General features: G+C 42.3%; 1 protein-coding gene across 2 annotated transcripts in view; it reads left to right on the top strand.

The window, feature by feature from the left end:
• The first annotated feature begins 59 nt into the window (after positions 1-59).
• PDE8B (phosphodiesterase 8B) overlaps positions 60-10,728 on the top strand; it is a 106,668-nt gene continuing 95,999 nt past the window's right edge. For both annotated transcript variants that reach the window (XM_080373306.1, XM_080373307.1), the window contains exon 1: positions 60-10,728. This exon is cut by the window's right edge and continues 17,592 nt beyond it. The gene's annotated coding sequence lies outside the window, so the exon portion shown is untranslated.

Genomic DNA, 10,728 nt, shown 5'->3' with positions numbered 1-10,728 from the left:
CGGGGGGTTGTCGCGGTGCCCGGCAGCTCAGGAGGAGCAGGCGCGGGGAATCCACCATCGGAGGGCGACGTGACTGGAGGCCACACAGCCACGAAAGAATATGAGAGCCATAGATCCCAGTTTTAAAGTACACCTACATGACTTTTTTTAACATTTAGGATCAGCAATGATCCTAAGAACGAATGGGTGGAGTCTCAGGAGCAATCCTGAGAAAGAAATGCCGGGAGGAGCCAGTACAAGCCACCAAGGGAGCCAGCATGGCAGTAGCCTCAGCCAGTTCGTGGGCCATTGGGCCAACAGCACACCTCATCCCATGGAGTGCTGACTCTTACTCTGCCATTCCCTGCACGTCTGTTGTAAATAACTTACAACCACTGTTCCTCGGCCTCCCTCGCTCTCCCTCCATCTCTCTCTTACCTGACCAAGGATGACAGCAGACAAGTCTTAGTAGTCTTAGGTCAAGCCTGATTGCTACAGCAGACAGTATTCTTTGGCCAAACCTCAGCTGTTGGGCTTTGTAAGGCTAAAAAGTCTGCACAGGTGGTCAGGCTAGATTTTGTAGCACCTTGAGTCTTGTGCAGTTCTTCACTTCCTTCCTCCTTTTTGTTTCCCCTGACTATTTTTTTTTTCTTTTAGATCATCAGGTTTTTTGATTTAGCTACTTTCTACCCATACCATACAAAAAAAAAGTACAAAAAACCCAAAACAAAACCTAAAGTGCTGATTAAATATGATACTTACTTGAGTTACTACCATCACACTGCTCACTGAATTTGGTTTTTCAGACTTTTATCTTCTTTATTTAGCCTATACCACCACTGTGCAGGAAGGAATAGTCTCTAAAGTGCCCAGCAATATTGAGTAAGGCTTAATGTGAATCAAAATTATAGTTGCAGTTCCTTAATTTCCTTGGCAACACCCTAATCCTTCTGTTTGATTCCCCATCTGACAACAGGAATAATAATACTTGTTTCACTCCATCTTTACAGATACTCAGAAACTGTCTAGACACAGCCCTGGGCAACTAGTTGTAGGTGGCCCTATTTGAGCAGGGTGTTGGACAAGATGACCTCCTGAGGTACCTTCCAACTTCAACCACTCTGCAGTTCTGTGATTACCACAGAAGGTGTAGTGAAGAAGTGCTTGGCAGTTGGATACCACAGGAGTGGAGGCCATAGACATACCTAGGCAGGCAGGAAGAAGTCTTGAACTAACAATAGCAAGAAAACCAACAAAAAGCCCAATGAGAGTGGGAAGTTTAAAACTTAATGGTAAGAAACAATCTGCTGTCCAGCCTACCTTTCATCAGCTATCCTTGAGGTTGGATTTCATGACTCTGAAGATGTTAAGCTGCAAGAAGAACAGCAAGCATGTGATGAGTCTGGAGGGTAAATATTAAACAAGAGTTTTGGAAAGTACAGAAGTGTCTATTCTTTAGTGTAAATGCCAGCCTATGGAGTGGAAAGCCTAGAACAAAATTCCACCAGACCTTGTTGAAGCAGTTGGTGCCACCATGGCAGTAGGCGCTGTAGCCTGGCAAGTCCAGCATTCCTCTGTGCAGCATAAAAAAGAAACAGCAGATTAAAAAATTAAGTGATACAATGTACAATGCACAAGTGAGTGGCACAGGACTGGACCATTTCAGCTTTCCAAAATGTCACATGCTTTATGAAGAGCAATTCTCTGTTGCATGACGTGCAAAGTCCTGGTATTACCAAATGTTTGCTCAGAGGCAGGTCTGGATAGGACTATCTAATCATAGATGATTGCTTAGTGTGATATAGGGGCATTGATCCTCCACAAAGGCAGTGTCAGGGAAAACACCACTGAGGTGTTTCTGAGATACGTTTTCTGTTTGGAGATTTTTTTGAGAGAGGTTTTCTGATCCGTGTCAACCAAGAGGTTGGGGTTTTTGGTTGTGATTGCTGTGGGTCAGCAGAGCTTCTGGCAGAGTGAGCGATTTGAGCAAAGTTGTTAAGCTTTCTGCTAAGAAGGTCAGTGTAGTGTGGAAATGATAACCAGGAAGCACTGGAGATGGGCTTCTTGTGTTTGTTCTGGTTGAGCACAAGACAATTGCATGGACAAGGCCCCCTTCCAGCTTTTTAGAGCTTGTTTAAAGCTACATGAGAAGGAGAGTATAGTTGGGATGTTCTTGAGAAGTATTATTTTTTTTGAGACAGTAGTTCCGTTTTTAATTTTACCATATAGATACTTAATTTTACACATATCTTTATACAATAAAGGCTTGACTTGGAATTTGCTCACAATACACACCAGGAGGAAAATCACAAGTTATTTAAAATAGCTTTATCCACTACACGCCTTTAGTGGCAAGTTTTGGAGGTATCTAAAGAAGGATAGCTCTTCTCATGAATTTGCAGTATTTGGGGTTTATTACAGATTGAGACATTCTATGTATATTTTGACTTGATGGAGAATTACATGTGAAAGATGACTGCCTTATCTTCTTTCCCACATGTCTGTACATGTGGCATCCTGCAGAGACCCTGTCACTGGGCTGGCGCTTGAAATCTGCACCTGCTTGCTCAAATGCTCATTTATGGTGACCTTTGACACAGCCAGAGTTGAGTGAAAACTGAATGTGTTCTTCCTCAGACCTTCTGCAAAAACTGAGGTTAGCTGCTTCTTCCAAGGCTATATATTTGGAGTTATTCAAGGGATGGTGGAGCATTTCAGAAATGTTTAAACAACTGTCTACAAAATGTGATATGAGCCTCCACTTGTTTCCTCACTGTCCTGTGACCTGTGTTCAGAAAGTATTTCCTTTCCCTTTCCTACTGACACCTGGTATGGTAATATTCCAATTCCCAGTATTCACCATTAAAACTAATGAACTGTTGAAGCCTAGATAAATCACTGTAGTCGTTACAAATAAAGATTAAGAAGGCTTAACAGAGTGTAAGGCTCATTTTTAAAGTGCTGCAGTGGATGCATTGTCAGGAGGCCTTTAAGTTGAGCTCTCAGTACACTTGAAGAGGCCTCCTGTAACAGCTGGAAGGATTATTAATAGATGCCACAACTGATTTAGGTAAAAAATATGTTTTCTTGGGGGATTTCAACTAATGAGTCATGTCATTTTGTTCACCTTAGCTTTTATTTGTTTTGCCTTGAAAAGAAGTTTTTGTTATGCAGACATGGATACAGACTGTGTTGCCTGGGGTTTGAAAACTTGAAAGGGCAGTCTACAAATTCTGGAATATAAGGGCAGGAGTTTTAACTGGGATGTCAATGTGTCTTTGGCTGAGTGCATGCTGACCTCCATCAGCTGATGATCTGGCCCCAGATGCTCATAGGCCAGTGTTAGTAAGCAGGTAATAGCATAGGTGCCGGCACAGAAGTTACACACATCTACACATGCCCTAGTTCTGCAAGCTGGAGGAGAAATTAAAATGTTTATGTCAGACATCGGAGGAAGAACATGACCCCAAACTGAGAAGTGCATTCCTCTCTCACAGCACCATCCTCCTGCTAAATTTTGTGTGTGTAGCCAAGGAAGATTGTTGTATTGTCATTCATTTAGAAGCCATGGTATGTTTGCTCACCTAATGAAGCATTTACCCCCCACTTGCATTCAGCATTTCGGGTGACAGCTGCACTAATAGTTGGTGTAATCATAGTGCCAGCCAAATAGTAGCAACGTTACAGGTGCCAGGATGCTTACTTATTTTCAAAATGCTGCACATTTCAGACTGCACATTTCTCATTTGAATAATTACATGTTTTGTATTCTTTTACATGCCATTAAAAATAGAGTGTTAAAATCCATAACTTGACAGCTGCAGTGGCACCATTTTTTAATGGCTTCAGTTGGAGTGATTCAATCATCTAACAATCAGCAATGATTTTACAACGCATATTTTGGAATCTAAAAGGCTCTTTTAGAGTAAAAAATCACTTTCTGCAAAGTGAAGATAGCAGTCTTCACTTTAGGCTTTCACAGTGATATTTTTTTGCTAGATACTTGCCACTAAGTTTCTGTTGATTATGTAGAACAAGTTATCATTTCATCGATGCTTGCATCTGTTTTGTTTTTTTTTTTTTTATGATGGCACCTCTCTGAGTTCAATACAGTTACTTGGAATTTACACTAGTATTAATAAGAGAAATAGGTCCCCAACCCTACATCCTCAGAATTGGAGGTAGTAACCAGAACATACCTGAGCACACTGATATACCCCACACAAAATCAACATGAAGAGTATGTTGTGAACACTGTAGTCAGGCCCTCAAGCGTTGCAGAAATGCAAGAACTATAGTTGCCTTAATATTTATTAGAATTTCCAGCTGTTGAATGTTTATCTGTGTGATGCTAACAGTACTGTTTCAATGCAGTTTTCTTGCTTGACAATATAATGTATAATTATATTCTTATGCCCTCTTTATTTCTAAAGTTCCTCTACAGCTTTTTTGCACAGAAGGGAATGTGCTTAGCTAGCAAGCAACTGGATAAGACTTTTTCTTTTCACTTTTTCTTTCCTCGCTCATGACTCCCATTCACATCTTCTGGCCTGCACCAAAAATCCCATGTTCTTCCTTGGACCATCCTTTCTTTTCATCATTAGGATTTCTATGCTGCCTGCACTGCACCATCTGTGCTACAGCAGTACAGTTACAACTAGTGCATGAACATCAGGCTGAAGAAGCTGCAGCAAGTGGTGCCAACAGTTGAATAAATTACTCCTTTATGATTTCACATATAAGCACATCAGTCACCTACTATTTTCAAGTCATAAAATCCTAGTTATAGAGTGATTTGTGTTGGAAGAGACCTAAAAGATCATTTAGTTCCAGCCCCCCTGCCATGGGCAGGGACACCTTCCACTAGACCAGGTTGCTCAAAGCCACATCCAAACTGGCCTTGAACACTTCGAGAGGGGGGTCATCCACAACCTCTCTGGTCAACCTGTTCCAGGGTCTCACCACGCTCGCAGTACAGTATTTCTTCCTAATATCTAATCTAAATCTATCTTCTTTTAGTTTAAAAGTGTTATCCCTTGTCCTATCGCTACACGCCCTGATGAAGAGTCCCTGTCCATCTTTCCTGTAGGTCCCCTTGAAGTACTGGAAGGCTTCTGTAAGGTCTCCCCAGAGCCAACTCTTCTATAAGCTAACAACTCTCTCAGCCTTTCCTCACAGGAGAGGTGCTCCAGCCCTCTGATCATCTTCATGGCCCTCCTCTGGACCCACTCAAGCAGGTCCATGATTACTTATGTTGCGGGTACTGGAGTTAAAGACAGTGCAGAAGGTGAGTTCTCCTGAGAGCAGAGTAGACGGGGAGAATCGCCTCCCTCAGCCTACTGGCCACACTTCTTTTGATACAGCCCAGGATATGATTTGCTTTCTGATCTGCAAGCACACATAGCTGGCTCATATTCAGTTTTTCATCTACCAGTAACCGAAAGTCCTTCTCCACAGGGCTACTGTCAATCCACTCATCACCCAGCTTTTATCCATGTTTGGGGCTGCCCCAACCCATGTGCAGGACCTTGCACTTGGCCTTGCTGAACTTCGTGATGTTCACATGGGCTCGCCTTTCAAGCCTGTCAAGATCTCTCTGGATGGTATCCCTTCCCTGCTGCCACAGATCAGCCACACCGCTGATCTGGTGTTATCCACAAACTTGCTGAGGGTGCACCCACCCCACTGTCCACACCCCCTACAAAGATGTTAAATAATACTGGTCCCAGTATGGACCCCTGAGGGACATCACTCATCACTGGTTTCCACCTGGACACTGAGCCATTGACCACAATCTTTGGGAACAACCATTCAGCCATTCCTTATCCACTTAGTGGTCCATCTGTCAAATCCATGTCTCTGCATTCTGGAGACAAGGATGTTTTGCGGGGCACTATCACATGCATTGGACAAGTGCAGGTACATGATGCTCCCTTATCCCTATCACCAATACTTTAACCCCTTTGGAGGAGGCCACCAAATCTGTCAGGCAAAATTTGCCCTTGAAGTCATGTTGGCTATCCTGTTGGTTATTCTTGTATTTAAAGTTAATCAACATGCTTCCGTGTTTTGATGTCCAAAACCAATCTTTGAAGGCTCTGATCAGTACCTGGCCAGTGTCTTACTGTGCTGCAGCCTTCCAGAAGAGATAAAAATCCAAGATCTTATTTGGGCCGTTATGGTTTCCACAAGGTTTTCAGCACACATGGAAGTATTTTGACCAAATTTGAACCCTGAGAATTACAACGCCATACAGATAATTTTTCCCTTTGCTAAATTTTCACTACACTTTCCATTTTTGCTTCTTGTCAGAAGTGGTCACACAGTAGCTATGCACTGCCTCATTCCTGTAGGGCAGTGACACTATTACCAGAAGCGCAAAGTTGGAGACCACTGTATCTCCAGCATGGCCACATCAGTGGAGATTACAATCAGAGCACTGGCACAAGAAGAATGTAAGTGCACAAATCCCAGGTGCAGAAGAGGTTTCTGCACTAGCCTGGCATGAGCTGTTATGGGGAGCTGAGGCAGAGGAGGACTGAAGGGGTGCAGAGGGTCTGTTCTTACCAACCTGGCGGCTTCAACACCTTTTATAATTGCAGTTGCATCTGAAAATGCAGCTGCTTGTCTGGCTGATGATCACGGGGACAAGAGGTCTGGGTTTCCTCAGGTTGGAAGAGTGACTTACACAGCTCTGCTCTCATTCTGCAGAATAAAAGCCCTTCATCTGCATGTAGGAAGAGTGCTAGAAATTCTGCAAAGACTGATTTCACCAGCTGCATGGCAGTGGTCTTCCTGATTGTTTATGGAATTAGCTTCATCTAAACAGCCTGAGCATTCATTTGGACTTCAGAAACATCTTTTTCTGTGCATCCCCACCACCCAGCTTGTACTGTGACAGAAGTTGGAAGTAGTCTGGAGAACCATAACAAGAATGACTAGAGGAATGGAAAACGTGCTTGGGAGGTTGAGCTGAAAAATTTAGTTTGTTTGTCGTTAAAATAAAGAGTGGGTAGACATGGACAAAGACTTTGGAGACATGGTGTTGAAGAGGTTAGTACCCAGTTATGCCAAACCTTTGAGGGAAGAAACAAGTATAAATGATCCTAACATGCAGCAAAAGACAACCAGGTTTGGAAAAATTTCCCCTTCCATGGGCCAATGTGTTGAAATCTCTGGGCAGTGTACACGTTTATAGCAGCAAGTTGGAAAGCTGTCCCCAATGAGTCCTCTTCTTAGAATCATAGAATCATTTAGGTTGGAAAAGACCTTTGAGATCATTAAGTCCAACTGTTAGCCCAGGACTGCCAAGACTAAACCATGTCCCTAAGCACCACATCTACGTGTTTTTTAAACATTTCGAGGGACGGTGATTTCACCACCTCCCTGGACAACATCTTCCAATGCTTGATCATCCTTTCAGTGAAGAAAGTTTTCCTGATATCCAATCTAATCCTCCCCTGGTGTAACTTGAGGCAGTTTCCTCTTGTCGTATCACTTGTTACTTGGGAGAAGAGACCCACCCCCACCTGTCTGCAACCTCCTCTCAGGCAGCTGTAGAGAGCAGTAGGGTCCCCCCTGAGCCTCCTCCTCTCCAGGCTGAACAGCCCCAGTTCCCTCAGCTGCTCCTCACAAGCCTTGGGCTCCAGACCCTTCATCAGCACCTGCCTTCAAGAAGGCAGCCAGGGCAGATCTCCTGATGCTTCTTCCAGCCCTGTTCTCCCTGCTGTTGAGTGCTGCAGGAAACATATATAGGAGTAACTTAGCAATGTTGTTGGATCACTCAGGTAGGGATCAGCTTGTGGGTCAGGTAGGCATCAGATCAGTTCACCTCTTGAAGTGCTATCTACTCAACTGTAGATTTTAAAACACTTTTTTAAAAATGGGGTTTTTTTTTAAAATCTGCATTTCATCCTGTGTTGGTACATCTCTCAGGCTCAGCCATTATAGCCATTTGCAAAAGCAACAGAAGCTGTTAGTTTTCTGAAGACTTTTTCAGAGTTAAATGAATGCATATTTCACTAGCTTCCATACTGTGCAACCTTTGCATTTTGATGGAGTTGTACTCCCTGTTTTGCATTTCATTTCAGTGCATTCTGTGAGACTAACTAGAACTTACTAGGAAAATGAGTTTTTCTAAAGGATTTTCAGAATTCATCTCTCATCATCACATTTTCCATTTCTTCCTGATTTCACATCTCTCTATGTTCTTGGTCTCAGTTTTTCCTGCTTAGAAGTGCTGACTGCTGTGCAGCATACATTTTTCCTGTAGAAACAGAGCTAGAATGGTAAATGTTTCTCTTCAGTCTCCTCTTTGCATTAATGGGGGGAAAAAAAAAGAGAAAGAAAAAAACCCTCTATCTTCATATTAATCAGGAGAAAACTTGTCCCTAGCAGCCTCTCTTCAATCTGAGCCTGACTGGAGATTAGTATAACAACTTGCAGTACTGGTTTAAGTGCCATATTTGTTGCTGAGAAGTAAAAACCTAGTAAGTGAGCATCCCTCCATGAAATGTTAACCCTTTTGTAATGACCTATTTAAACATCAAAAAAGACATTTTTAGCTGATGTAAATCAGCATAGGCCCAGCTATGCAGTTTAACACCATCTATTCTGTTTCACACCAAACACTCTCCTTTATATTGGCAATCTTACATCTGGCTGTCTAGAGCTATAATCCATAGATCTGTGGACTGGCACCTGTGGACACGGCCAAGCAGTCCTCAGTAGGTCAAAAGCTATGGAGCAAGATTTTCTTTTTAAGCAGGCCTCTTTCTTCAGACCTACTCTTTAACATTGCTCAGTTTTGATGATTAGCCTCCTAAGATTGCTCAGGGTGAACAAATTGAACAAATTTATCTTCTAATAAAACTGCCAGGACTCATGTTGCTGAGGTCCTCCAAGAACTTAATGTCCCTTCAGACTGTTTACAGAAAATTGGGAGGAAGTGAACTGCAAGTAAGGGGTTTGCACCCATGGTAGCCTGAAGTCCATCGCCTCTACAAGACCTGGGAACAGGTCCTGTCTGCATATACCTGAAGTGGGTTAGTTAGAGTGCTCTCAGTGTATATGCAGACCTTACCTTGGGCTAGATGGCATATTTCAACGTAAGCCTGGGCTTATCTGACCTAAACCTAATGAAAAAAAGCTGGATTTAAACTAAAGGAAGAATGATTTTCGCTGGGCTTTGCACTAAATCAACTACATCAGGTTTTAAATAACACTTTGAAAGAAGACCCTATAACTCTGCAGGCAGGCAAGCCTTTAAGCTTCAATTTGTTTGCGTGATGTACAGACCAAAGCATACAAAGGGAATCGTTGTTTCCCCCCCAGCTTTGATCCACACATCTCTTTCTTTCTTCACTTGTTTTTTTCTGCTGGACCCATGAGGTCATCTGTTTGACTGTTCATTTGTGACTGCAATAACAGTGTATTAGAAGATGTCACACGTGGTGAATACCTGCCCTAATACTGTTAACAGCATGATGAAAGACAGGTGATCTCCACCTGGCCAGGGCTGGAAGCAGACTCTGGAAGTACTGTTTTCCTTATCTGGGACTGATTTCAGTCTCAAGCCTATTTGCCAGTGTGACATGTCATCAGATTTCCAAAATACTCAGAGAAAGGATTTGCACTCTACAGCTGCACACTGATGAGTGCCCCCTCTTATTCCCCTCCCCCAGCTCATTAACATGCATGTCTTCCCTTAGTGTTTGTCATTATGTGAACAGCTGGTAACTGTTCTGTTTTCCTTCTCATTTCAAAAAGAGGACTTCACAGCCATGAAGAAAATTAGTATTAGGTACAAGCAATTTTTAATACTGACTCCAGGTCCATTAATTTTTTCATTATCATTATTATCATCATCATGGCAAGGGTGGGCAGGTATGCTATGGGCCTGATTCTCATCTCACTTGGAGGAGTATAAAGGGAGAAAAACTCTTCCAAAGGCAGAAGAGTTATATCAATGCAAACTGGGGTAAATGCAGATCAGGGTTTGGCTCTCATTACATTTTTTTCCATGGCTGACTTTAAAATATGAGTAGTTTCTCTTCCAAATCCATTTTAACTGTAATTAACTTAATGAAGACTTCTTTTTTCCGCTTGTATTTCTCAAATACATGCTCCACCAAGATTTTAAATGTCCCCTCTGGCTGTGTATCTTATGATCAAGGTAGAAATTATTTCTCTCACGTATCTAAGGAGAAGATGAAAAAATAAGAGATAATTGGAAACCAGACATATTTGCTAGGTCCTCACTTTGATTTATTCCCTCAGTAGATGACTGGTAAAGATGGAAAATGCATTTTTAGTGTATCAGGCTGTATTCAGAACTCTGAACAGTAGTCAGCTCACAAGACTTTGTGAACTGTCTTAAATATTCCAGAATTTAGATCTCCACCTTGAAGACGGTTTTAGAGTGATGTATTACCCTGGATTTTTTAATTACTTAGAGGAGTAATTACCCTCCATGCCATTCATCCCGGACACGAGGTCTTTTCCACTGTCTGTTCTCAGGCCATAACCCTAAGAACACATTTATTTTCCATAGGAATCAACAGCGATATACTCATCAACAATGTTTTCCCTGGTGTAGGAAGCTCAGGTAAGGTGTGGTAACGTACTGTAAATCAAAAAAAATGTGGAAAAGAGCAAACATGAAACATACTCTGTTCACAGATAAGATTTTCTGGAAAAATGTTGAACTATAAAGCTGTGATGTGTGATCACTGCATGATTAGACCAGTC

The sequence above is a fragment of the Falco punctatus genome (genome assembly GCF_963210335.1).
Source record: "Falco punctatus genome assembly, chromosome: Z".
NCBI classification, from domain to species: domain Eukaryota; kingdom Metazoa; phylum Chordata; class Aves; order Falconiformes; family Falconidae; genus Falco; species Falco punctatus.
Note: the sequence above shows the minus strand (reverse complement) of the source record. Positions and strands in the feature narration are given on the sequence as shown.